At 45.5% G+C, this 23877-nt stretch overlaps 16 non-coding genes and 3 pseudogenes across 16 annotated transcripts; all 19 read right to left on the bottom strand.

Moving 5' to 3' along the window:
* Window positions 1-566: 566 nt before the first annotated feature.
* Window positions 567-644, bottom strand: LOC141236772 (U2 spliceosomal RNA; annotated as a pseudogene).
* A 1115-nt stretch (window positions 645-1759) lies between these two features.
* LOC141236621 (U2 spliceosomal RNA) lies at window positions 1760-1950 on the bottom strand. Its single transcript, XR_012302273.1, has one exon. It is a non-coding gene; the product is annotated as a U2 spliceosomal RNA (small nuclear RNA).
* Window positions 1951-3064: 1114 nt separating this feature from the next.
* On the bottom strand, window positions 3065-3255 carry LOC141236685 (U2 spliceosomal RNA). The gene has a single exon (XR_012302335.1). It is a non-coding gene; the product is annotated as a U2 spliceosomal RNA (small nuclear RNA).
* A 1115-nt stretch (window positions 3256-4370) lies between these two features.
* Window positions 4371-4561, bottom strand: LOC141236620 (U2 spliceosomal RNA). Its single transcript, XR_012302272.1, has one exon. It is a non-coding gene; the product is annotated as a U2 spliceosomal RNA (small nuclear RNA).
* A 1114-nt stretch (window positions 4562-5675) lies between these two features.
* Window positions 5676-5866, bottom strand: LOC141236684 (U2 spliceosomal RNA). The gene has a single exon (XR_012302334.1). It is a non-coding gene; the product is annotated as a U2 spliceosomal RNA (small nuclear RNA).
* Window positions 5867-6981: 1115 nt separating this feature from the next.
* LOC141236446 (U2 spliceosomal RNA) lies at window positions 6982-7172 on the bottom strand. Its single transcript, XR_012302098.1, has one exon. It is a non-coding gene; the product is annotated as a U2 spliceosomal RNA (small nuclear RNA).
* Window positions 7173-8287: 1115 nt separating this feature from the next.
* Window positions 8288-8478, bottom strand: LOC141236445 (U2 spliceosomal RNA). The gene has a single exon (XR_012302097.1). It is a non-coding gene; the product is annotated as a U2 spliceosomal RNA (small nuclear RNA).
* A 1115-nt stretch (window positions 8479-9593) lies between these two features.
* Window positions 9594-9784, bottom strand: LOC141236683 (U2 spliceosomal RNA). Its single transcript, XR_012302333.1, has one exon. It is a non-coding gene; the product is annotated as a U2 spliceosomal RNA (small nuclear RNA).
* A 1115-nt stretch (window positions 9785-10899) lies between these two features.
* On the bottom strand, window positions 10900-11090 carry LOC141236444 (U2 spliceosomal RNA). Its single transcript, XR_012302096.1, has one exon. It is a non-coding gene; the product is annotated as a U2 spliceosomal RNA (small nuclear RNA).
* Window positions 11091-12205: 1115 nt separating this feature from the next.
* LOC141236443 (U2 spliceosomal RNA) lies at window positions 12206-12396 on the bottom strand. The gene has a single exon (XR_012302095.1). It is a non-coding gene; the product is annotated as a U2 spliceosomal RNA (small nuclear RNA).
* Window positions 12397-13511: 1115 nt separating this feature from the next.
* On the bottom strand, window positions 13512-13719 carry LOC141236738 (U2 spliceosomal RNA; annotated as a pseudogene).
* Window positions 13720-14481: 762 nt separating this feature from the next.
* Window positions 14482-14573, bottom strand: LOC141236788 (U2 spliceosomal RNA; annotated as a pseudogene).
* Window positions 14574-15691: 1118 nt separating this feature from the next.
* LOC141236442 (U2 spliceosomal RNA) lies at window positions 15692-15882 on the bottom strand. The gene has a single exon (XR_012302094.1). It is a non-coding gene; the product is annotated as a U2 spliceosomal RNA (small nuclear RNA).
* A 1115-nt stretch (window positions 15883-16997) lies between these two features.
* On the bottom strand, window positions 16998-17188 carry LOC141236441 (U2 spliceosomal RNA). Its single transcript, XR_012302093.1, has one exon. It is a non-coding gene; the product is annotated as a U2 spliceosomal RNA (small nuclear RNA).
* Window positions 17189-18303: 1115 nt separating this feature from the next.
* On the bottom strand, window positions 18304-18494 carry LOC141236440 (U2 spliceosomal RNA). Its single transcript, XR_012302092.1, has one exon. It is a non-coding gene; the product is annotated as a U2 spliceosomal RNA (small nuclear RNA).
* Window positions 18495-19609: 1115 nt separating this feature from the next.
* Window positions 19610-19800, bottom strand: LOC141236439 (U2 spliceosomal RNA). The gene has a single exon (XR_012302091.1). It is a non-coding gene; the product is annotated as a U2 spliceosomal RNA (small nuclear RNA).
* Window positions 19801-20915: 1115 nt separating this feature from the next.
* Window positions 20916-21106, bottom strand: LOC141236438 (U2 spliceosomal RNA). Its single transcript, XR_012302090.1, has one exon. It is a non-coding gene; the product is annotated as a U2 spliceosomal RNA (small nuclear RNA).
* A 1112-nt stretch (window positions 21107-22218) lies between these two features.
* LOC141236437 (U2 spliceosomal RNA) lies at window positions 22219-22409 on the bottom strand. Its single transcript, XR_012302089.1, has one exon. It is a non-coding gene; the product is annotated as a U2 spliceosomal RNA (small nuclear RNA).
* A 1115-nt stretch (window positions 22410-23524) lies between these two features.
* On the bottom strand, window positions 23525-23715 carry LOC141236435 (U2 spliceosomal RNA). Its single transcript, XR_012302087.1, has one exon. It is a non-coding gene; the product is annotated as a U2 spliceosomal RNA (small nuclear RNA).
* Between the last annotated feature and the right edge of the window lie 162 nt (window positions 23716-23877).

Genomic DNA, 23877 nt, shown 5'->3' with positions numbered 1-23877 from the left:
TGTCCGACCTGGAGAAGCCTCGATCCAGCATCATCTTCTGGCAGAACACGTCCGAGGACATGTCCGGCACCCTCCCATCCACTTCCTTCAGCTTCAGGGCCACCGTCTGCCGCATCCATGGCTCCAGGGCTGGAGCTTCGTGGCGGGGCTTCTGGGGTCCCTTCTGCTGGCCAGTCGTGGAGGCAGAGTCCTTGGGGTCAGAATCGGCTCCTGGCTGGGCCCTCCTGGCTGTCCCCAGCTCCAGGCTCTTCTTTTCGGCCTTCCTCGCAGCGCTTGCCATGGCTTTCCTCCTGCAGTTACTTCTTGGAGCTGGATCTGGAACTCTTCCCGGAATGGGTGGAGCTATGCAGATTCTTCTCCCGTCGTGTTCTGGACAAATTCCCCGAAAGGTCTTTGTCTCGATGATTTTCTTCCTCGAAGATTCCACAGGACAGCCCGATTCTTCTCCGAGTCTTCGTCTTCTTCTGGATTCTTTAGAGCTTCTTCCTCCCACCGATATCCGCCTTCGTTCTCCGATGTCAGCTGGGCTCCGAAGCTCTTCTCCTTCCGAGTTCGATCGCTCTCGTCAAGTGTAGATCGTAGCTCTTGTGTTTTTAAAAGAACAGATACTACACTTGATCTTAGCCAAAAGGCCGAGAAGCGATAACCAGAATTGGTTTCAAACTACGGAGCCACCCAAGGATCCTGAAAAGTCCATTTGTGGAGATGAGCTCCTGGACTCCCGTTAAGAAGACATGTTGTCAACCTCTAGATCCCTTACATGCCTGCACTTTTCGGCTTGCTGCTGCTGCAATCCACGCGTTTTAGATCTGCATAACTCCACCTCTTTAAACACAGCACCTTCACCCCCTGCTGTTCCCACCCGCCTCAACACCGTTGGAAGGGAGGAGAACCAATTAAGGCGGGGGGTGGGGTGGAACGAGCAGCTGTCTACCCTTAGCAGGAGGGCTCCTGATTACATACCTCTCCTGCTGCTGCTGCTGCTGGCTGTCCAGCAGCAGACTGAAGGTGGCTGCTGCTGTGCACAGGTATATAAAGGCTCAGAGCCTATTATGACACGCGCAGCCAGCGTTCCATTGCCACATTCCATCTACTGCAGGCAGGATACCTGGCTGGCTGAATGTCGCTGAGAAGCTCACAGAGACCGCCATAAGCAACAGTTTAACAGAATGCCACAGACTAATCAACCAAACTTTTTGGGTTGGGTTCTCTTTTATAGTCTGCAGGCATTAAATGAAAGAAGTCAGTGTTCCAGCAGAAGGAGACAACGTTTCAGAAAAGGCATTGTAGCAAACCAAAAAAGAAATTTTAAGCGCAGCAGAGTAACCAGCGCACATACCTGTTAGCTCAGGTGAGTTTAAAAGGCTGCTGTTGATAACAAGGGCATTTGCTAAATAGATGGTGTGTGTGCAACAATATACTGAAAGGTCAATTATATTGTGCAGCTTATCTCACCACCTGTAGTTATTTAGGTGAAAGCTCCAAAATGCTTGCCTAATATGTCTGTTTATCCAAAAGGAAGTAAAAAGGGAGAGCTAGAAAGATAGCATTGCATCACATTACATGGCAATGCAATGCACAGTTGCTGAAGTTGAACCAAAATGAGCTTGTAATCTGGCTTCTGCAACTTTGAACATGAAAAATCCAATGAGGAGAAGAAAAGCAAAGCCAAAGAGTCCATCCCAAAATCCGACAAACAAGCAAAATGAACAAAAAACATTGAATTCAATTCTTTCTGATTTTAGAAACTGCATTAAAGAAGGGATGCACCGGTCCTGGAGATACTGCAATACCAGGTCAATGCGTGGAGTGGACAGAGCAAGCTCTTTTTCCATCTCCCTGTTCTAAAAATCCATTTAATATATGGTCCCCAGATAGGGGACGTATCAGATATTAAACTGATAAGAACAGATACTACACTTGATCTTAGCCAAAAGGCCGAGAAGCGATAACCAGAATTGGTTTCAAACTACGGAGCCACCCAAGGATCCTGAAAAGTCCATTTGTGGAGATGAGCTCCTGGACTCCCGTTAAGAAGACATGTTGTCAACCTCTAGATCCCTTACATGCCTGCACTTTTCGGCTTGCTGCTGCTGCAATCCACGCGTTTTAGATCTGCATAACTCCACCTCTTTAAACACAGCACCTTCACCCCCTGCTGTTCCCACCCGCCTCAACACCGTTGGAAGGGAGGAGAACCAATTAAGGCGGGGGGTGGGGTGGAACGAGCAGCTGTCTACCCTTAGCAGGAGGGCTCCTGATTACATACCTCTCCTGCTGCTGCTGCTGCTGGCTGTCCAGCAGCAGACTGAAGGTGGCTGCTGCTGTGCACAGGTATATAAAGGCTCAGAGCCTATTATGACACGCGCAGCCAGCGTTCCATTGCCACATTCCATCTACTGCAGGCAGGATACCTGGCTGGCTGAATGTCGCTGAGAAGCTCACAGAGACCGCCATAAGCAACAGTTTAACAGAATGCCACAGACTAATCAACCAAACTTTTTGGGTTGGTTCTCTTTTATAGTCTGCAGGCATTAAATGAAAGAAGTCAGTGTTCCAGCAGAAGGAGACAACGTTTCAGAAAAGGCATTGTAGCAAACCAAAAAAGAAATTTTAAGCGCAGCAGAGTAACCAGCGCACATACCTGTTAGCTCAGGTGAGTTTAAAAGGCTGCTGTTGATAACAAGGGCATTTGCTAAATAGATGGTGTGTGTGCAACAATATACTGAAAGGTCAATTATATTGTGCAGCTTATCTCACCACCTGTAGTTATTTAGGTGAAAGCTCCAAAATGCTTGCCTAATATGTCTGTTTATCCAAAAGGAAGTAAAAAGGGAGAGCTAGAAAGATAGCATTGCATCACATTACATGGCAATGCAATGCACAGTTGCTGAAGTTGAACCAAAATGAGCTTGTAATCTGGCTTCTGCAACTTTGAACATGAAAAATCCAATGAGGAGAAGAAAAGCAAAGCCAAAGAGTCCATCCCAAAATCCGACAAACAAGCAAAATGAACAAAAAACATTGAATTCAATTCTTTCTGATTTTAGAAACTGCATTAAAGAAGGGGTGCACCGGTCCTGGAGATACTGCAATACCAGGTCAATGCGTGGAGTGGACAGAGCAAGCTCTTTTTCCATCTCCCTGTTCTAAAAATCCATTTAATATATGGTCCCCAGATAGGGGACGTATCAGATATTAAACTGATAAGAACAGATACTACACTTGATCTTAGCGAAAAGGCCGAGAAGCGATAACCAGAATTGGTTTCAAACTACGGAGCCACCCAAGGATCCTGAAAAGTCCATTTGTGGAGATGAGCTCCTGGACTCCCGTTAAGAAGACATGTTGTCAACCTCTAGATCCCTTACATGCCTGCACTTTTCGGCTTGCTGCTGCTGCAATCCACGCGTTTTAGATCTGCATAACTCCACCTCTTTAAACACAGCACCTTCACCCCCTGCTGTTCCCACCCGCCTCAACACCGTTGGAAGGGAGGAGAACCAATTAAGGCGGGGGGTGGGGTGGAACGAGCAGCTGTCTACCCTTAGCAGGAGGGCTCCTGATTACATACCTCTCCTGCTGCTGCTGCTGCTGGCTGTCCAGCAGCAGACTGAAGGTGGCTGCTGCTGTGCACAGGTATATAAAGGCTCAGAGCCTATTATGACACGCGCAGCCAGCGTTCCATTGCCACATTCCATCTACTGCAGGCAGGATACCTGGCTGGCTGAATGTCGCTGAGAAGCTCACAGAGACCGCCATAAGCAACAGTTTAACAGAATGCCACAGACTAATCAACCAAACTTTTTGGGTTGGGTTCTCTTTTATAGTCTGCAGGCATTAAATGAAAGAAGTCAGTGTTCCAGCAGAAGGAGACAACGTTTCAGAAAAGGCATTGTAGCAAACCAAAAAAGAAATTTTAAGCGCAGCAGAGTAACCAGCGCACATACCTGTTAGCTCAGGTGAGTTTAAAAGGCTGCTGTTGATAACAAGGGCATTTGCTAAATAGATGGTGTGTGTGCAACAATATACTGAAAGGTCAATTATATTGTGCAGCTTATCTCACCACCTGTAGTTATTTAGGTGAAAGCTCCAAAATGCTTGCCTAATATGTCTGTTTATCCAAAAGGAAGTAAAAAGGGAGAGCTAGAAAGATAGCATTGCATCACATTACATGGCAATGCAATGCACAGTTGCTGAAGTTGAACCAAAATGAGCTTGTAATCTGGCTTCTGCAACTTTGAACATGAAAAATCCAATGAGGAGAAGAAAAGCAAAGCCAAAGAGTCCATCCCAAAATCCGACAAACAAGCAAAATGAACAAAAAACATTGAATTCAATTCTTTCTGATTTTAGAAACTGCATTAAAGAAGGGATGCACCGGTCCTGGAGATACTGCAATACCAGGTCAATGCGTGGAGTGGACAGAGCAAGCTCTTTTTCCATCTCCCTGTTCTAAAAATCCATTTAATATATGGTCCCCAGATAGGGGACGTATCAGATATTAAACTGATAAGAACAGATACTACACTTGATCTTAGCCAAAAGGCCGAGAAGCGATAACCAGAATTGGTTTCAAACTACGGAGCCACCCAAGGATCCTGAAAAGTCCATTTGTGGAGATGAGCTCCTGGACTCCCGTTAAGAAGACATGTTGTCAACCTCTAGATCCCTTACATGCCTGCACTTTTCGGCTTGCTGCTGCTGCAATCCACGCGTTTTAGATCTGCATAACTCCACCTCTTTAAACACAGCACCTTCACCCCCTGCTGTTCCCACCCGCCTCAACACCGTTGGAAGGGAGGAGAACCAATTAAGGCGGGGGGTGGGGTGGAACGAGCAGCTGTCTACCCTTAGCAGGAGGGCTCCTGATTACATACCTCTCCTGCTGCTGCTGCTGCTGGCTGTCCAGCAGCAGACTGAAGGTGGCTGCTGCTGTGCACAGGTATATAAAGGCTCAGAGCCTATTATGACACGCGCAGCCAGCGTTCCATTGCCACATTCCATCTACTGCAGGCAGGATACCTGGCTGGCTGAATGTCGCTGAGAAGCTCACAGAGACCGCCATAAGCAACAGTTTAACAGAATGCCACAGACTAATCAACCAAACTTTTTGGGTTGGTTCTCTTTTATAGTCTGCAGGCATTAAATGAAAGAAGTCAGTGTTCCAGCAGAAGGAGACAACGTTTCAGAAAAGGCATTGTAGCAAACCAAAAAAGAAATTTTAAGCGCAGCAGAGTAACCAGCGCACATACCTGTTAGCTCAGGTGAGTTTAAAAGGCTGCTGTTGATAACAAGGGCATTTGCTAAATAGATGGTGTGTGTGCAACAATATACTGAAAGGTCAATTATATTGTGCAGCTTATCTCACCACCTGTAGTTATTTAGGTGAAAGCTCCAAAATGCTTGCCTAATATGTCTGTTTATCCAAAAGGAAGTAAAAAGGGAGAGCTAGAAAGATAGCATTGCATCACATTACATGGCAATGCAATGCACAGTTGCTGAAGTTGAACCAAAATGAGCTTGTAATCTGGCTTCTGCAACTTTGAACATGAAAAATCCAATGAGGAGAAGAAAAGCAAAGCCAAAGAGTCCATCCCAAAATCCGACAAACAAGCAAAATGAACAAAAAACATTGAATTCAATTCTTTCTGATTTTAGAAACTGCATTAAAGAAGGGGTGCACCGGTCCTGGAGATACTGCAATACCAGGTCAATGCGTGGAGTGGACAGAGCAAGCTCTTTTTCCATCTCCCTGTTCTAAAAATCCATTTAATATATGGTCCCCAGATAGGGGACGTATCAGATATTAAACTGATAAGAACAGATACTACACTTGATCTTAGCGAAAAGGCCGAGAAGCGATAACCAGAATTGGTTTCAAACTACGGAGCCACCCAAGGATCCTGAAAAGTCCATTTGTGGAGATGAGCTCCTGGACTCCCGTTAAGAAGACATGTTGTCAACCTCTAGATCCCTTACATGCCTGCACTTTTCGGCTTGCTGCTGCTGCAATCCACGCGTTTTAGATCTGCATAACTCCACCTCTTTAAACACAGCACCTTCACCCCCTGCTGTTCCCACCCGCCTCAACACCGTTGGAAGGGAGGAGAACCAATTAAGGCGGGGGGTGGGGTGGAACGAGCAGCTGTCTACCCTTAGCAGGAGGGCTCCTGATTACATACCTCTCCTGCTGCTGCTGCTGCTGGCTGTCCAGCAGCAGACTGAAGGTGGCTGCTGCTGTGCACAGGTATATAAAGGCTCAGAGCCTATTATGACACGCGCAGCCAGCGTTCCATTGCCACATTCCATCTACTGCAGGCAGGATACCTGGCTGGCTGAATGTCGCTGAGAAGCTCACAGAGACCGCCATAAGCAACAGTTTAACAGAATGCCACAGACTAATCAACCAAACTTTTTGGGTTGGGTTCTCTTTTATAGTCTGCAGGCATTAAATGAAAGAAGTCAGTGTTCCAGCAGAAGGAGACAACGTTTCAGAAAAGGCATTGTAGCAAACCAAAAAAGAAATTTTAAGCGCAGCAGAGTAACCAGCGCACATACCTGTTAGCTCAGGTGAGTTTAAAAGGCTGCTGTTGATAACAAGGGCATTTGCTAAATAGATGGTGTGTGTGCAACAATATACTGAAAGGTCAATTATATTGTGCAGCTTATCTCACCACCTGTAGTTATTTAGGTGAAAGCTCCAAAATGCTTGCCTAATATGTCTGTTTATCCAAAAGGAAGTAAAAAGGGAGAGCTAGAAAGATAGCATTGCATCACATTACATGGCAATGCAATGCACAGTTGCTGAAGTTGAACCAAAATGAGCTTGTAATCTGGCTTCTGCAACTTTGAACATGAAAAATCCAATGAGGAGAAGAAAAGCAAAGCCAAAGAGTCCATCCCAAAATCCGACAAACAAGCAAAATGAACAAAAAACATTGAATTCAATTCTTTCTGATTTTAGAAACTGCATTAAAGAAGGGGTGCACCGGTCCTGGAGATACTGCAATACCAGGTCAATGCGTGGAGTGGACAGAGCAAGCTCTTTTTCCATCTCCCTGTTCTAAAAATCCATTTAATATATGGTCCCCAGATAGGGGACGTATCAGATATTAAACTGATAAGAACAGATACTACACTTGATCTTAGCCAAAAGGCCGAGAAGCGATAACCAGAATTGGTTTCAAACTACGGAGCCACCCAAGGATCCTGAAAAGTCCATTTGTGGAGATGAGCTCCTGGACTCCCGTTAAGAAGACATGTTGTCAACCTCTAGATCCCTTACATGCCTGCACTTTTCGGCTTGCTGCTGCTGCAATCCACGCGTTTTAGATCTGCATAACTCCACCTCTTTAAACACAGCACCTTCACCCCCTGCTGTTCCCACCCGCCTCAACACCGTTGGAAGGGAGGAGAACCAATTAAGGCGGGGGGTGGGGTGGAACGAGCAGCTGTCTACCCTTAGCAGGAGGGCTCCTGATTACATACCTCTCCTGCTGCTGCTGCTGCTGGCTGTCCAGCAGCAGACTGAAGGTGGCTGCTGCTGTGCACAGGTATATAAAGGCTCAGAGCCTATTATGACACGCGCAGCCAGCGTTCCATTGCCACATTCCATCTACTGCAGGCAGGATACCTGGCTGGCTGAATGTCGCTGAGAAGCTCACAGAGACCGCCATAAGCAACAGTTTAACAGAATGCCACAGACTAATCAACCAAACTTTTTGGGTTGGGTTCTCTTTTATAGTCTGCAGGCATTAAATGAAAGAAGTCAGTGTTCCAGCAGAAGGAGACAACGTTTCAGAAAAGGCATTGTAGCAAACCAAAAAAGAAATTTTAAGCACAGCAGAGTAACCAGCGCACATACCTGTTAGCTCAGGTGAGTTTAAAAGGCTGCTGTTGATAACAAGGGCATTTGCTAAATAGATGGTGTGTGTGCAACAATATACTGAAAGGTCAATTATATTGTGCAGCTTATCTCACCACCTGTAGTTATTTATGTGAAAGCTCCAAAATGCTTGCCTAATATGTCTGTTTATCCAAAAGGAAGTAAAAAGGGAGAGCTAGAAAGATAGCATTGCATCACATTACATGGCAATGCAATGCACAGTTGCTGAAGTTGAACCAAAATGAGCTTGTAATCTGGCTTCTGCAACTTTGAACATGAAAAATCCAATGAGGAGAAGAAAAGCAAAGCCAAAGAGTCCATCCCAAAATCCGACAAACAAGCAAAATGAACAAAAAACATTGAATTCAATTCTTTCTGATTTTAGAAACTGCATTAAAGAAGGGGTGCACCGGTCCTGGAGATACTGCAATACCAGGTCAATGCGTGGAGTGGACAGAGCAAGCTCTTTTTCCATCTCCCTGTTCTAAAAATCCATTTAATATATGGTCCCCAGATAGGGGACGTATCAGATATTAAACTGATAAGAACAGATACTACACTTGATCTTAGCCAAAAGGCCGAGAAGCGATAACCAGAATTGGTTTCAAACTACGGAGCCACCCAAGGATCCTGAAAAGTCCATTTGTGGAGATGAGCTCCTGGACTCCCGTTAAGAAGACATGTTGTCAACCTCTAGATCCCTTACATGCCTGCACTTTTCGGCTTGCTGCTGCTGCAATCCACGCGTTTTAGATCTGCATAACTTCACCTCTTTAAACACAGCACCTTCACCCCCTGCTGTTCCCACCCGCCTCAACACCGTTGGAAGGGAGGAGAACCAATTAAGGCGGGGGGTGGGGTGGAACGAGCAGCTGTCTACCCTTAGCAGGAGGGCTCCTGATTACATACCTCTCCTGCTGCTGCTGCTGCTGGCTGTCCAGCAGCAGACTGAAGGTGGCTGCTGCTGTGCACAGGTATATAAAGGCTCAGAGCCTATTATGACACGCGCAGCCAGCGTTCCATTGCCACATTCCATCTACTGCAGGCAGGATACCTGGCTGGCTGAATGTCGCTGAGAAGCTCACAGAGACCGCCATAAGCAACAGTTTAACAGAATGCCACAGACTAATCAACCAAACTTTTTGGGTTGGGTTCTCTTTTATAGTCTGCAGGCATTAAATGAAAGAAGTCAGTGTTCCAGCAGAAGGAGACAACGTTTCAGAAAAGGCATTGTAGCAAACCAAAAAAGAAATTTTAAGCGCAGCAGAGTAACCAGCGCACATACCTGTTAGCTCAGGTGAGTTTAAAAGGCTGCTGTTGATAACAAGGGCATTTGCTAAATAGATGGTGTGTGTGCAACAATATACTGAAAGGTCAATTATATTGTGCAGCTTATCTCACCACCTGTAGTTATTTAGGTGAAAGCTCCAAAATGCTTGCCTAATATGTCTGTTTATCCAAAAGGAAGTAAAAAGGGAGAGCTAGAAAGATAGCATTGCATCACATTACATGGCAATGCAATGCACAGTTGCTGAAGTTGAACCAAAATGAGCTTGTAATCTGGCTTCTGCAACTTTGAACATGAAAAATCCAATGAGGAGAAGAAAAGCAAAGCCAAAGAGTCCATCCCAAAATCCGACAAACAAGCAAAATGAACAAAAAACATTGAATTCAATTCTTTCTGATTTTAGAAACTGCATTAAAGAAGGGGTGCACCGGTCCTGGAGATACTGCAATACCAGGTCAATGCGTGGAGTGGACAGAGCAAGCTCTTTTTCCATCTCCCTGTTCTAAAAATCCATTTAATATATGGTCCCCAGATAGGGGACGTATCAGATATTAAACTGATAAGAACAGATACTACACTTGATCTTAGCGAAAAGGCCGAGAAGCGATAACCAGAATTGGTTTCAAACTACGGAGCCACCCAAGGATCCTGAAAAGTCCATTTGTGGAGATGAGCTCCTGGACTCCCGTTAAGAAGACATGTTGTCAACCTCTAGATCCCTTACATGCCTGCACTTTTCGGCTTGCTGCTGCTGCAATCCACGCGTTTTAGATCTGCATAACTCCACCTCTTTAAACACAGCACCTTCACCCCCTGCTGTTCCCACCCGCCTCAACACCGTTGGAAGGGAGGAGAACCAATTAAGGCGGGGGGTGGGGTGGAACGAGCAGCTGTCTACCCTTAGCAGGAGGGCTCCTGATTACATACCTCTCCTGCTGCTGCTGCTGCTGGCTGTCCAGCAGCAGACTGAAGGTGGCTGCTGCTGTGCACAGGTATATAAAGGCTCAGAGCCTATTATGACACGCGCAGCCAGCGTTCCATTGCCACATTCCATCTACTGCAGGCAGGATACCTGGCTGGCTGAATGTCGCTGAGAAGCTCACAGAGACCGCCATAAGCAACAGTTTAACAGAATGCCACAGACTAATCAACCAAACTTTTTGGGTTGGGTTCTCTTTTATAGTCTGCAGGCATTAAATGAAAGAAGTCAGTGTTCCAGCAGAAGGAGACAACGTTTCAGAAAAGGCATTGTAGCAAACCAAAAAAGAAATTTTAAGCACAGCAGAGTAACCAGCGCACATACCTGTTAGCTCAGGTGAGTTTAAAAGGCTGCTGTTGATAACAAGGGCATTTGCTAAATAGATGGTGTGTGTGCAACAATATACTGAAAGGTCAATTATATTGTGCAGCTTATCTCACCACCTGTAGTTATTTAGGTGAAAGCTCCAAAATGCTTGCCTAATATGTCTGTTTATCCAAAAGGAAGTAAAAAGGGAGAGCTAGAAAGATAGCATTGCATCACATTACATGGCAATGCAATGCACAGTTGCTGAAGTTGAACCAAAATGAGCTTGTAATCTGGCTTCTGCAACTTTGAACATGAAAAATCCAATGAGGAGAAGAAAAGCAAAGCCAAAGAGTCCATCCCAAAATCCGACAAACAAGCAAAATGAACAAAAAACATTGAATTCAATTCTTTCTGATTTTAGAAACTGCATTAAAGAAGGGGTGCACCGGTCCTGGAGATACTGCAATACCAGGTCAATGCGTGGAGTGGACAGAGCAAGCTCTTTTTCCATCTCCCTGTTCTAAAAATCCATTTAATATATGGTCCCCAGATAGGGGACGTATCAGATATTAAACTGATAAGAACAGATACTACACTTGATCTTAGCCAAAAGGCCGAGAAGCGATAACCAGAATTGGTTTCAAACTACGGAGCCACCCAAGGATCCTGAAAAGTCCATTTGTGGAGATGAGCTCCTGGACTCCCGTTAAGAAGACATGTTGTCAACCTCTAGATCCCTTACATGCCTGCACTTTTCGGCTTGCTGCTGCTGCAATCCACGCGTTTTAGATCTGCATAACTCCACCTCTTTAAACACAGCACCTTCACCCCCTGCTGTTCCCACCCGCCTCAACACCGTTGGAAGGGAGGAGAACCAATTAAGGCGGGGGGTGGGGTGGAACGAGCAGCTGTCTACCCTTAGCAGGAGGGCTCCTGATTACATACCTCTCCTGCTGCTGCTGCTGCTGGCTGTCCAGCAGCAGACTGAAGGTGGCTGCTGCTGTGCACAGGTATATAAAGGCTCAGAGCCTATTATGACACGCGCAGCCAGCGTTCCATTGCCACATTCCATCTACTGCAGGCAGGATACCTGGCTGGCTGAATGTCGCTGAGAAGCTCACAGAGACCGCCATAAGCAACAGTTTAACAGAATGCCACAGACTAATCAACCAAACTTTTTGGGTTGGGTTCTCTTTTATAGTCTGCAGGCATTAAATGAAAGAAGTCAGTGTTCCAGCAGAAGGAGACAACGTTTCAGAAAAGGCATTGTAGCAAACCAAAAAAGAAATTTTAAGCGCAGCAGAGTAACCAGCGCACATACCTGTTAGCTCAGGTGAGTTTAAAAGGCTGCTGTTGATAACAAGGGCATTTGCTAAATAGATGGTGTGTGTGCAACAATATACTGAAAGGTCAATTATATTGTGCAGCTTATCTCACCACCTGTAGTTATTTAGGTGAAAGCTCCAAAATGCTTGCCTAATATGTCTGTTTATCCAAAAGGAAGTAAAAAGGGAGAGCTAGAAAGATAGCATTGCATCACATTACATGGCAATGCAATGCACAGTTGCTGAAGTTGAACCAAAATGAGCTTGTAATCTGGCTTCTGCAACTTTGAACATGAAAAATCCAATGAGGAGAAGAAAAGCAAAGCCAAAGAGTCCATCCCAAAATCCGACAAACAAGCAAAATGAACAAAAAACATTGAATTCAATTCTTTCTGATTTTAGAAACTGCATTAAAGAAGGGGTGCACCGGTCCTGGAGATACTGCAATACCAGGTCAATGCGTGGAGTGGACAGAGCAAGCTCTTTTTCCATCTCCCTGTTCTAAAAATCCATTTAATATATGGTCCCCAGATAGGGGACGTATCAGATATTAAACTGATAAGAACAGATACTACACTTGATCTTAGCCAAAAGGCCGAGAAGCGATAACCAGAATTGGTTTCAAACTACGGAGCCACCCAAGGATCCTGAAAATTCCATTTGTGGAGATGAGCTCCTGGACTCCCGTTAAGAAGACATGTTGTCAACCTCTAGATCCCTTACATGCCTGCACTTTTCGGCTTGCTGCTGCTGCAATCCACGCGTTTTAGATCTGCATAACTCCACCTCTTTAAACACAGCACCTTCACCCCCTGCTGTTCCCACCCGCCTCAACACCGTTGGAAGGGAGGAGAACCAATTAAGGCGGGGGGTGGGGTGGAACGAGCAGCTGTCTACCCTTAGCAGGAGGGCTCCTGATTACATACCTCTCCTGCTGCTGCTGCTGCTGGCTGTCCAGCAGCAGACTGAAGGTGGCTGCTGCTGTGCACAGGTATATAAAGGCTCAGAGCCTATTATGACACGCGCAGCCAGCGTTCCATTGCCACATTCCATCTACTGCAGGCAGGATACCTGGCTGGCTGAATGTCGCTGAGAAGCTCACAGAGACCGCCATAAGCAACAGTTTAACAGAATGCCACAGACTAATCAACCAAACTTTTTGTGTTGGGTTCTCTTTTATAGTCTGCAGGCATTAAATGAAAGAAGTCAGTGTTCCAGCAGAAGGAGACAACGTTTCAGAAAAGGCATTGTAGCAAACCAAAAAAGAAATTTTAAGCGCAGCAGAGTAACCAGCGCACATACCTGTTAGCTCAGGTGAGTTTAAAAGGCTGCTGTTGATAACAAGGGCATTTGCTAAATAGATGGTGTGTGTGCAACAATATACTGAAAGGTCAATTATATTGTGCAGCTTATCTCACCACCTGTAGTTATTTAGGTGAAAGCTCCAAAATGCTTGCCTAATATGTCTGTTTATCCAAAAGGAAGTAAAAAGGGAGAGCTAGAAAGATAGCATTGCATCACATTACATGGCAATGCAATGCACAGTTGCTGAAGTTGAACCAAAATGAGCTTGTAATCTGGCTTCTGCAACTTTGAACATGAAAAATCCAATGAGGAGAAGAAAAGCAAAGCCAAAGAGTCCATCCCAAAATCCGACAAACAAGCAAAATGAACAAAAAACATTGAATTCAATTCTTTCTGATTTTAGAAACTGCATTAAAGAAGGGGTGCACCGGTCCTGGAGATACTGCAATACCAGGTCAATGCGTGGAGTGGACAGAGCAAGCTCTTTTTCCATCTCCCTGTTCTAAAAATCCATTTAATATATGGTCCCCAGATAGGGGACGTATCAGATATTAAACTGATAAGAACAGATTTTTTTTTTTTTTAAGCCCGAATTCGTGTACAAAACCCGAGTGTGCTTAAAAAAGTGACAAGTGCCACAAAAAAAGTGCACTAGGATGCTGGTCTTCTTGAAACCCTCTCCAAAAGGAGAAGGGTCCCCCAAACCATTCCCCGTCCCTCCGAGCCAAAAGGCCACAGCGAGGAACAGGGACAAAAAGCCACCTCCAGCCGAAGCCAGAGGCGACCCAATCTTACCCCCAGCACCTGCCCGAGTTCTCACCCGAGCAAGGCACTGGGAGCCAAAGACTGTGCTCCCCTCCCGGAAGAGGGGAGCCAACAACGCTCTCCTCCCAAAAGAGGAGAGCCAGGGGGGTTCAGGGGGGAGCGGAACCTGATGGCCACACACTCCCCCCCTAGACCTGCCAAGAGAGGAACCCGTAAGGGAACCGCATCCCGACAAAATCCTAGTAGGACGTGACACACGTGAATAAGTGGACACACAGTGACAAAGAAATTAAATAAATAGTGAAGGTTTCACAGTATAATACTGCCCGGACCTTCGACCGGGAATTGAAAAATTCCCCATCCTAAGGCCAGAAGGCCCGGAATAAGGGTGTGTGCGAAGAAAGAAAATTTGAAGTGCTTGTGCAAATGTGCCATAAACTCAAGTGGGGTTCCCAATCCCAGTGAGTTAAGGCACCCCAGGGTCACAACTCCTGGGGCACTTCACACTTCGGGCTTTCGATCTTCCCCGGCCCAATGGCGTCGATCCTGGGGGGCCATGCTTTCCACCAGATGACTATATTAGCCACCTGGCGTACTAACAAGCGCCTAAACCCCAGTGTGCATAATGTATCAATCTACTAGGGCGGCCAACATCCAAAACCGCCTTTTCGAAAGATACTACACTTGATCTTAGCCAAAAGGCCGAGAAGCGATAACCAGAATTGGTTTCAAACTACGGAGCCACCCAAGGATCCTGAAAAGTCCATTTGTGGAGATGAGCTCCTGGACTCCCGTTAAGAAGACATGTTGTCAACCTCTAGATCCCTTACATGCCTGCACTTTTCGGCTTGCTGCTGCTGCAATCCACGCGTTTTAGATCTGCATAACTCCACCTCTTTAAACACAGCACCTTCACCCCCTGCTGTTCCCACCCGCCTCAACACCGTTGGAAGGGAGGAGAACCAATTAAGGCGGGGGGTGGGGTGGAACGAGCAGCTGTCTACCCTTAGCAGGAGGGCTCCTGATTACATACCTCTCCTGCTGCTGCTGCTGCTGCTGGCTGTCCAGCAGCAGACTGAAGGTGGCTGCTGCTGTGCACAGGTATATAAAGGCTCAGAGCCTATTATGACACGCGCAGCCAGCGTTCCATTGCCATATTCCATCTACTGCAGGCAGGATACCTGGCTGGCTGAATGTCGCTGAGAAGCTCACAGAGACCGCCATAAGCAACAGTTTAACAGAATGCCACAGACTAATCAACCAAACTTTTTGGGTTGGGTTCTCTTTTATAGTCTGCAGGCATTAAATGAAAGAAGTCAGTGTTCCAGCAGAAGGAGACAACGTTTCAGAAAAGGCATTGTAGCAAACCAAAAAAGAAATTTTAAGCGCAGCAGAGTAACCAGCGCACATACCTGTTAGCTCAGGTGAGTTTAAAAGGCTGCTGTTGATAACAAGGGCATTTGCTAAATAGATGGTGTGTGTGCAACAATATACTGAAAGGTCAATTATATTGTGCAGCTTATCTCACCACCTGTAGTTATTTAGGTGAAAGCTCCAAAATGCTTGCCTAATATGTCTGTTTATCCAAAAGGAAGTAAAAAGGGAGAGCTAGAAAGATAGCATTGCATCACATTACATGGCAATGCAATGCACAGTTGCTGAAGTTGAACCAAAATGAGCTTGTAATCTGGCTTCTGCAACTTTGAACATGAAAAATCCAATGAGGAGAAGAAAAGCAAAGCCAAAGAGTCCATCCCAAAATCCGACAAACAAGCAAAATGAACAAAAAACATTGAATTCAATTCTTTCTGATTTTAGAAACTGCATTAAAGAAGGGGTGCACCGGTCCTGGAGATACTGCAATACCAGGTCAATGCGTGGAGTGGACAGAGCAAGCTCTTTTTCCATCTCCCTGTTCTAAAAATCCATTTAATATATGGTCCCCAGATAGGGGACGTATCAGATATTAAACTGATAAGAACAGATACTACACTTGATCTTAGCCAAAAGGCCGAGAAGCGATAACCAGAATTGGTTTCAAACTACGGAGCCACCCAAGGATCCTGAAAAGTCCATTTGTGGAGATGAGCTCCTGGACTCCCGTTAAGAAGACATGTTGTCAACCTCTAGATCCCTTACATGCCTGCACTTTTCGGCTTGCTGCTGCTGCAATCCACGCGTTTTAGATCTGCATAACTCCACCTCTTTAAACACAGCACCTTCACCCCCTGCTGTTCCCACCCGCCTCAACACCGTTGGAAGGGAGGAGAACCAATTAAGGCGGGGGGTGGGGTGGAACGAGCAGCTGTCTACCCTTAGCAGGAGGGCTCCTGATTACATACCTCTCCTGCTGCTGCTGCTGCTGGCTGTCCAGCAGCAGACTGAAGGTGGCTGCTGCTGTGCACAGGTATATAAAGGCTCAGAGCCTATTATGACACGCGCAGCCAGCGTTCCATTGCCACATTCCATCTACTGCAGGCAGGATACCTGGCTGGCTGAATGTCGCTGAGAAGCTCACAGAGACCGCCATAAGCAACAGTTTAACAGAATGCCACAGACTAATCAACCAAACTTTTTGGGTTGGGTTCTCTTTTATAGTCTGCAGGCATTAAATGAAAGAAGTCAGTGTTCCAGCAGAAGGAGACAACGTTTCAGAAAAGGCATTGTAGCAAACCAAAAAAGAAATTTTAAGCGCAGCAGAGTAACCAGCGCACATACCTGTTAGCTCAGGTGAGTTTAAAAGGCTGCTGTTGATAACAAGGGCATTTGCTAAATAGATGGTGTGTGTGCAACAATATACTGAAAGGTCAATTATATTGTGCAGCTTATCTCACCACCTGTAGTTATTTAGGTGAAAGCTCCAAAATGCTTGCCTAATATGTCTGTTTATCCAAAAGGAAGTAAAAAGGGAGAGCTAGAAAGATAGCATTGCATCACATTACATGGCAATGCAATGCACAGTTGCTGAAGTTGAACCAAAATGAGCTTGTAATCTGGCTTCTGCAACTTTGAACATGAAAAATCCAATGAGGAGAAGAAAAGCAAAGCCAAAGAGTCCATCCCAAAATCTGACAAACAAGCAAAATGAACAAAAAACATTGAATTCAATTCTTTCTGATTTTAGAAACTGCATTAAAGAAGGGGTGCACCGGTCCTGGAGATACTGCAATACCAGGTCAATGCGTGGAGTGGACAGAGCAAGCTCTTTTTCCATCTCCCTGTTCTAAAAATCCATTTAATATATGGTCCCCAGATAGGGGACGTATCAGATATTAAACTGATAAGAACAGATACTACACTTGATCTTAGCCAAAAGGCCGAGAAGCGATAACCAGAATTGGTTTCAAACTACGGAGCCACCCAAGGATCCTGAAAAGTCCATTTGTGGAGATGAGCTCCTGGACTCCCGTTAAGAAGACATGTTGTCAACCTCTAGATCCCTTACATGCCTGCACTTTTCGGCTTGCTGCTGCTGCAATCCACGCGTTTTAGATCTGCATAACTCCACCTCTTTAAACACAGCACCTTCACCCCCTGCTGTTCCCACCCGCCTCAACACCGTTGGAAGGGAGGAGAACCAATTAAGGCGGGGGGTGGGGTGGAACGAGCAGCTGTCTACCCTTAGCAGGAGGGCTCCTGATTACATACCTCTCCTGCTGCTGCTGCTGCTGGCTGTCCAGCAGCAGACTGAAGGTGGCTGCTGCTGTGCACAGGTATATAAAGGCTCAGAGCCTATTATGACACGCGCAGCCAGCGTTCCATTGCCACATTCCATCTACTGCAGGCAGGATACCTGGCTGGCTGAATGTCGCTGAGAAGCTCACAGAGACCGCCATAAGCAACAGTTTAACAGAATGCCACAGACTAATCAACCAAACTTTTTGGGTTGGGTTCTCTTTTATAGTCTGCAGGCATTAAATGAAAGAAGTCAGTGTTCCAGCAGAAGGAGACAACGTTTCAGAAAAGGCATTGTAGCAAACCAAAAAAGAAATTTTAAGCGCAGCAGAGTAACCAGCGCACATACCTGTTAGCTCAGGTGAGTTTAAAAGGCTGCTGTTGATAACAAGGGCATTTGCTAAATAGATGGTGTGTGTGCAACAATATACTGAAAGGTCAATTATATTGTGCAGCTTATCTCACCACCTGTAGTTATTTAGGTGAAAGCTCCAAAATGCTTGCCTAATATGTCTGTTTATCCAAAAGGAAGTAAAAAGGGAGAGCTAGAAAGATAGCATTGCATCACATTACATGGCAATGCAATGCACAGTTGCTGAAGTTGAACCAAAATGAGCTTGTAATCTGGCTTCTGCAACTTTGAACATGAAAAATCCAATGAGGAGAAGAAAAGCAAAGCCAAAGAGTCCATCCCAAAATCCGACAAACAAGCAAAATGAACAAAAAACATTGAATTCAATTCTTTCTGATTTTAGAAACTGCATTAAAGAAGGGGTGCACCGGTCCTGGAGATACTGCAATACCAGGTCAATGCGTGGAGTGGACAGAGCAAGCTCTTTTTCCATCTCCCTGTTCTAAAAATCCATTTAATATATGGTCCCCAGATAGGGGACGTATCAGATATTAAACTGATAAGAACAGATACTACACTTGATCTTAGCCAAAAGGCCGAGAAGCGATAACCAGAATTGGTTTCAAACTACGGAGCCACCCAAGGATCCTGAAAAGTCCATTTGTGGAGATGAGCTCCTGGACTCCCGTTAAGAAGACATGTTGTCAACCTCTAGATCCCTTACATGCCTGCACTTTTCGGCTTGCTGCTGCTGCAATCCACGCGTTTTAGATCTGCATAACTCCACCTCTTTAAACACAGCACCTTCACCCCCTGCTGTTCCCACCCGCCTCAACACCGTTGGAAGGGAGGGGAACCAATTAAGGCGGGGGGTGGGGTGGAACGAGCAGCTGTCTACCCTTAGCAGGAGGGCTCCTGATTACATACCTCTCCTGCTGCTGCTGCTGCTGGCTGTCCAGCAGCAGACTGAAGGTGGCTGCTGCTGTGCACAGGTATATAAAGGCTCGGAGCCTATTATGACACGCGCAGCCAGCGTTCCATTGCCACATTCCATCTACTGCAGGCAGGATACCTGGCTGGCTGAATGTCGCTGAGAAGCTCACAGAGACCGCCATAAGCAACAGTTTAACAGAATGCCACAGACTAATCAACCAAACTTTTTGGGTTGGGTTCTCTTTTATAGTCTGCAGGCATTAAATGAAAGAAGTCAGTGTTCCAGCAGAAGGAGACAACGTTTCAGAAAAGGCATTGTAGCAAACCAAAAAAGAAATTTTAAGCGCAGCAGAGTAACCAGAGCACATACCTGTTAGCTCAGGTGAGTTTAAAAGGCTGCTGTTGATAACAAGGGCATTTGCTAAATAGATGGTGTGTGTGCAACAATATACTGAAAGGTCAATTATATTGTGCAGCTTATCTCACCACCTGTAGTTATTTAGGTGAAAGCTCCAAAATGCTTGCCTAATATGTCTGTTTATCCAAAAGGAAGTAAAAAGGGAGAGCTAGAAAGATAGCATTGCATCACATTACATGGCAATGCAATGCACAGTTGCTGAAGTTGAACCAAAATGAGCTTGTAATCTGGCTTCTGCAACTTTGAACATGAAAAATCCAATGAGGAGAAGAAAAGCAAAGCCAAAGAGTCCATCCCAAAATCCGACAAACAAGCAAAATGAACAAAAAACATTGAATTCAATTCTTTCTGATTTTAGAAACTGCATTAAAGAAGGGGTGCACCGGTCCTGGAGATACTGCAATACCAGGTCAATGCGTGGAGTGGACAGAGCAAGCTCTTTTTCCATCTCCCTGTTCTAAAAATCCATTTAATATATGGTCCCCAGATAGGGGACGTATCAGATATTAAACTGATAAGAACAGATACTACACTTGATCTTAGCCAAAAGGCCGAGAAGCGATAACCAGAATTGGTTTCAAACTACGGAGCCACCCAAGGATCCTGAAAAGTCCATTTGTGGAGATGAGCTCCTGGACTCCCGTTAAGAAGACATGTTGTCAACCTCTAGATCCCTTACATGCCTGCACTTTTCGGCTTGCTGCTGCTGCAATCCACGCGTTTTAGATCTGCATAACTCCACCTCTTTAAACACAGCACCTTCACCCCCTGCTGTTCCCACCCGCCTCAACACCGTTGGAAGGGAGGAGAACCAATTAAGGCGGGGGGTGGGGTGGAACGAGCAGCTGTCTTCCCTTAGCAGGAGGGCTCCTGATTACATACCTCTCCTGCTGCTGCTGCTGCTGGCTGTCCAGCAGCAGACTGAAGGTGGCTGCTGCTGTGCACAGGTATATAAAGGCTCAGAGCCTATTATGACACGCGCAGCCAGCGTTCCATTGCCACATTCCATCTACTGCAGGCAGGATACCTGGCTGGCTGAATGTCGTTGAGAAGCTCACAGAGACCGCCATAAGCAACAGTTTAACAGAATGCCACAGACTAATCAACCAAACTTTTTGGGTTGGGTTCTCTTTTATAGTCTGCAGGCATTAAATGAAAGAAGTCAGTGTCCCAGCAGAAGGAGATAACGTTTCAGAAAAGGCATTGTAGCAAACCAAAAAAGAAATTTTAAGCGCAGCAGAGTAACCAGCGCACATACCTGTTAGCTCAGGTGAGTTTAAAAGGCTGCTGTTGATAACAAGGGCATTTGCTAAATAGATGGTGTGTGTGCAACAATATACTGAAAGGTCAATTATATTGTGCAGCTTATCTCACCACCTGTAGTTATTTAGGTGAAAGCTCCAAAATGCTTGCCTAATATGTCTGTTTATCCAAAAGGAAGTAAAAAGGGAGAGCTAGAAAGATAGCATTGCATCACATTACATGGCAATGCAATGCACAGTTGCTGAAGTTGAACCAAAATGAGCTTGTAATCTGGCTTCTGCAACTTTGAACATGAAAAATCCAATGAGGAGAAGAAAAGCAAAGCCAAAGAGTCCATCCCAAAATCCGACAAACAAGCAAAATGAACAAAAAACATTGAATTCAATTCTTTCTGATTTTAGAAACTGCATTAAAGAAGGGGTGCACCGGTCCTGGAGATACTGCAATACCAGGTCAATGCGTGGAGTGGACAGAGCAAGCTCTTTTTCCATCTCCCTGTTCTAAAAATCCATTTAATATATGGTCCCCAGATAGGGGACGTATCAGATATTAAACTGATAAGAACAGATACTACACTTGATCTTAGCCAAAAGGCCGAGAAGCGATAACCAGAATTGGTTTCAAACTACGGAGCCACCCAAGGATCCTGAAAAGTCCATTTGTGGAGATGAGCTCCTGGACTCCCGTTAAGAAGACATGTTGTCAACCTCTAGATCCCTTACATGCCTGCACTTTTCGGCTTGCTGCTGCTGCAATCCACGCGTTTTAGATCTGCATAACTCCACCTCTTTAAACACAGCACCTTCACCCCCTGCTGTTCCCACCCGCCTCAACACCGTTGGAAGGGAGGAGAACCAATTAAGGCGGGGGGTGGGGTGGAACGAGCAGCTGTCTACCCTTAGCAGGAGGGCTCCTGATTACATACCTCTCCTGCTGCTGCTGCTGGCTGTCCAGCAGCAGACTGAAGGTGGCTGCTGCTGTGCACAGGTATATAAAGGCTCAGAGCCTATTATGACACGCGCAGCCAGCGTTCCATTGCCACATTCCATCTACTGCAGGCAGGATACCTGGCTGGCTGAATGTCGCTGAGAAGCTCACAGAGACCGCCATAAGCAACAGTTTAACAGAATGCCACAGACTAATCAACCAAACTTTTTGGGTTGGGTTCTCTTTTATAGTCTGCAGGCATTAAATGAAAGAAGTCAGTGTTCCAGCAGAAGGAGACAACGTTTCAGAAAAGGCATTGTAGCAAACCAAAAAAGAAATTTTAAGCGCAGCAGAGTAACCAGCGCACATACCTGTTAGCTCAGGTGAGTTTAAAAGGCTGCTGTTGATAACAAGGGCATTTGCTAAATAGATGGTGTGTGTGCAACAATATACTGAAAGGTCAATTATATTGTGCAGCTTATCTCACCACCTGTAGTTATTTAGGTGAAAGCTCCAAAATGCTTGCCTAATATGTCTGTTTATCCAAAAGGAAGTAAAAAGGGAGAGCTAGAAAGATAGCATTGCATCACATTACATGGCAATGCAATGCACAGTTGCTGAAGTTGAACCAAAATGAGCTTGTAATCTGGCTTCTGCAACTTTGAACATGAAAAATCCAATGAGGAGAAGAAAAGCAAAGCCAAAGAGTCCATCCCAAAATCCGACAAACAAGCAAAATGAACAAAAAACATTGAATTCAATTCTTTCTGATTTTAGAAACTGCATTAAAGAAGGGGTGCACCGGTCCTGGAGATACTGCAATACCAGGTCAATGCGTGGAGTGGACAGAGCAAGCTCTTTTTCCATCTCCCTGTTCTAAAAATCCATTTAATATATGGTCCCCAGATAGGGGACGTATCAGATATTAAACTGATAAGAACAGATACTACACTTGATCTTAGCCAAAAGGCCGAGAAGCGATAACCAGAATTGGTTTCAAACTACGGAGCCACCCAAGGATCCTGAAAAGTCCATTTGTGGAGATGAGCTCCTGGACTCCCGTTAAGAAGACATGTTGTCAACCTCTAGATCCCTTACATGCCTGCACTTTTCGGCTTGCTGCTGCTGCAATCCACGCGTTTTAGATCTGCATAACTCCACCTCTTTAAACACAGCACCTTCACCCCCTGCTGTTCCCACCCGCCTCAACACCGTTGGAAGGGAGGAGAACCAATTAAGGCGGGGGGTGGGGTGGAACGAGCAGCTGTCTACCCTTAGCAGGAGGGCTCCTGATTACATACCTCTCCTGCTGCTGCTGCTGCTGGCTGTCCAGCAGCAGACTGAAGGTGGCTGCTGCTGTGCACAGGTATATAAAGGCTCAGAGCCTATTATGACACGCGCAGCCAGCGTTCCATTGCCACATTCCATCTACTGCAGGCAGGATACCTGGCTGGCTGAATGTCGCTGAGAAGCTCACAGAGACCGCCATAAGCAACAGTTTAACAGAATGCCACAGACTAATCAACCTAACTTTTTGGGTTGGGTTCTCTTTTATAGTCTGCAGGCATTAAATGAAAGAAGTCAGTGTCCCAGCAGAAGGAGACAACGTTTCAGAAAAGGCATTGTAGCAAACCAAAAAAGAAATTTTAAGCGCAGCAGAGTAACCAGCGCACATACCTGTTAGCTCAGGTGAGTTTAAAAGGCTGCTGTTGATAACAAGGGCATTTGCTAAATAGATGGTGTGTGTGCAACAATATACTGAAAGGTCAATTATATTGTGCAGCTTATCTCACCACCTGTAGTTATTTAGGTGAAAGCTCCAAAATGCTTGCCTAATATGTCTGTTTATCCAAAAGGAAGTAAAAAGGGAGAGCTAGAAAGATAGCATTGCATCACATTACATGGCAATGCAATGCACAGTTGCTGAAGTTGAACCAAAATGAGCTTGTAATCTGGCTTCTGCAACTTTGAACATGAAAAATCCAATGAGGAGAAGAAAAGCAAAGCCAAAGAGTCCATCCCAAAATCCGACAAACAAGCAAAATGAACAAAAAACATTGAATTCAATTCTTTCTGATTTTAGAAACTGCATTAAAGAAGGGGTGCACCGGTCCTGGAGATACTGCAATACCAGGTCAATGCGTGGAGTGGACAGAGCAAGCTCTTTTTCCATCTCCCTGTTCTAAAAATCCATTTAATATATGGTCCCCAGATAGGGGACGTATCAGATATTAAACTGATAAGAACAGATACTACACTTGATCTTAGCCAAAAGGCCGAGAAGCGATAACCAGAATTGGTTTCAAACTACGGAGCCACCCAAGGATCCTGAAAAGTCCATTTGTGGAGATGAGCTCCTGGACTCCCGTTAAGAAGACATGTTGTCAACCTCTAGATCCCTTACATGCCTGCACTTTTCGGCTTGCTGCTGCTGCAATCCACGCGTTTTA

This window comes from Phyllobates terribilis, unplaced genomic scaffold (assembly GCF_046119375.1).
Source record: "Phyllobates terribilis strain yellow unplaced genomic scaffold, ASM4611937v1 Scaffold_710__1_contigs__length_769263, whole genome shotgun sequence".
NCBI classification, from domain to species: domain Eukaryota; kingdom Metazoa; phylum Chordata; class Amphibia; order Anura; family Dendrobatidae; genus Phyllobates; species Phyllobates terribilis.
The sequence above is the reverse complement of the archived record's forward strand: the minus strand, read 5'-3'. Positions and strand labels throughout refer to the sequence as shown.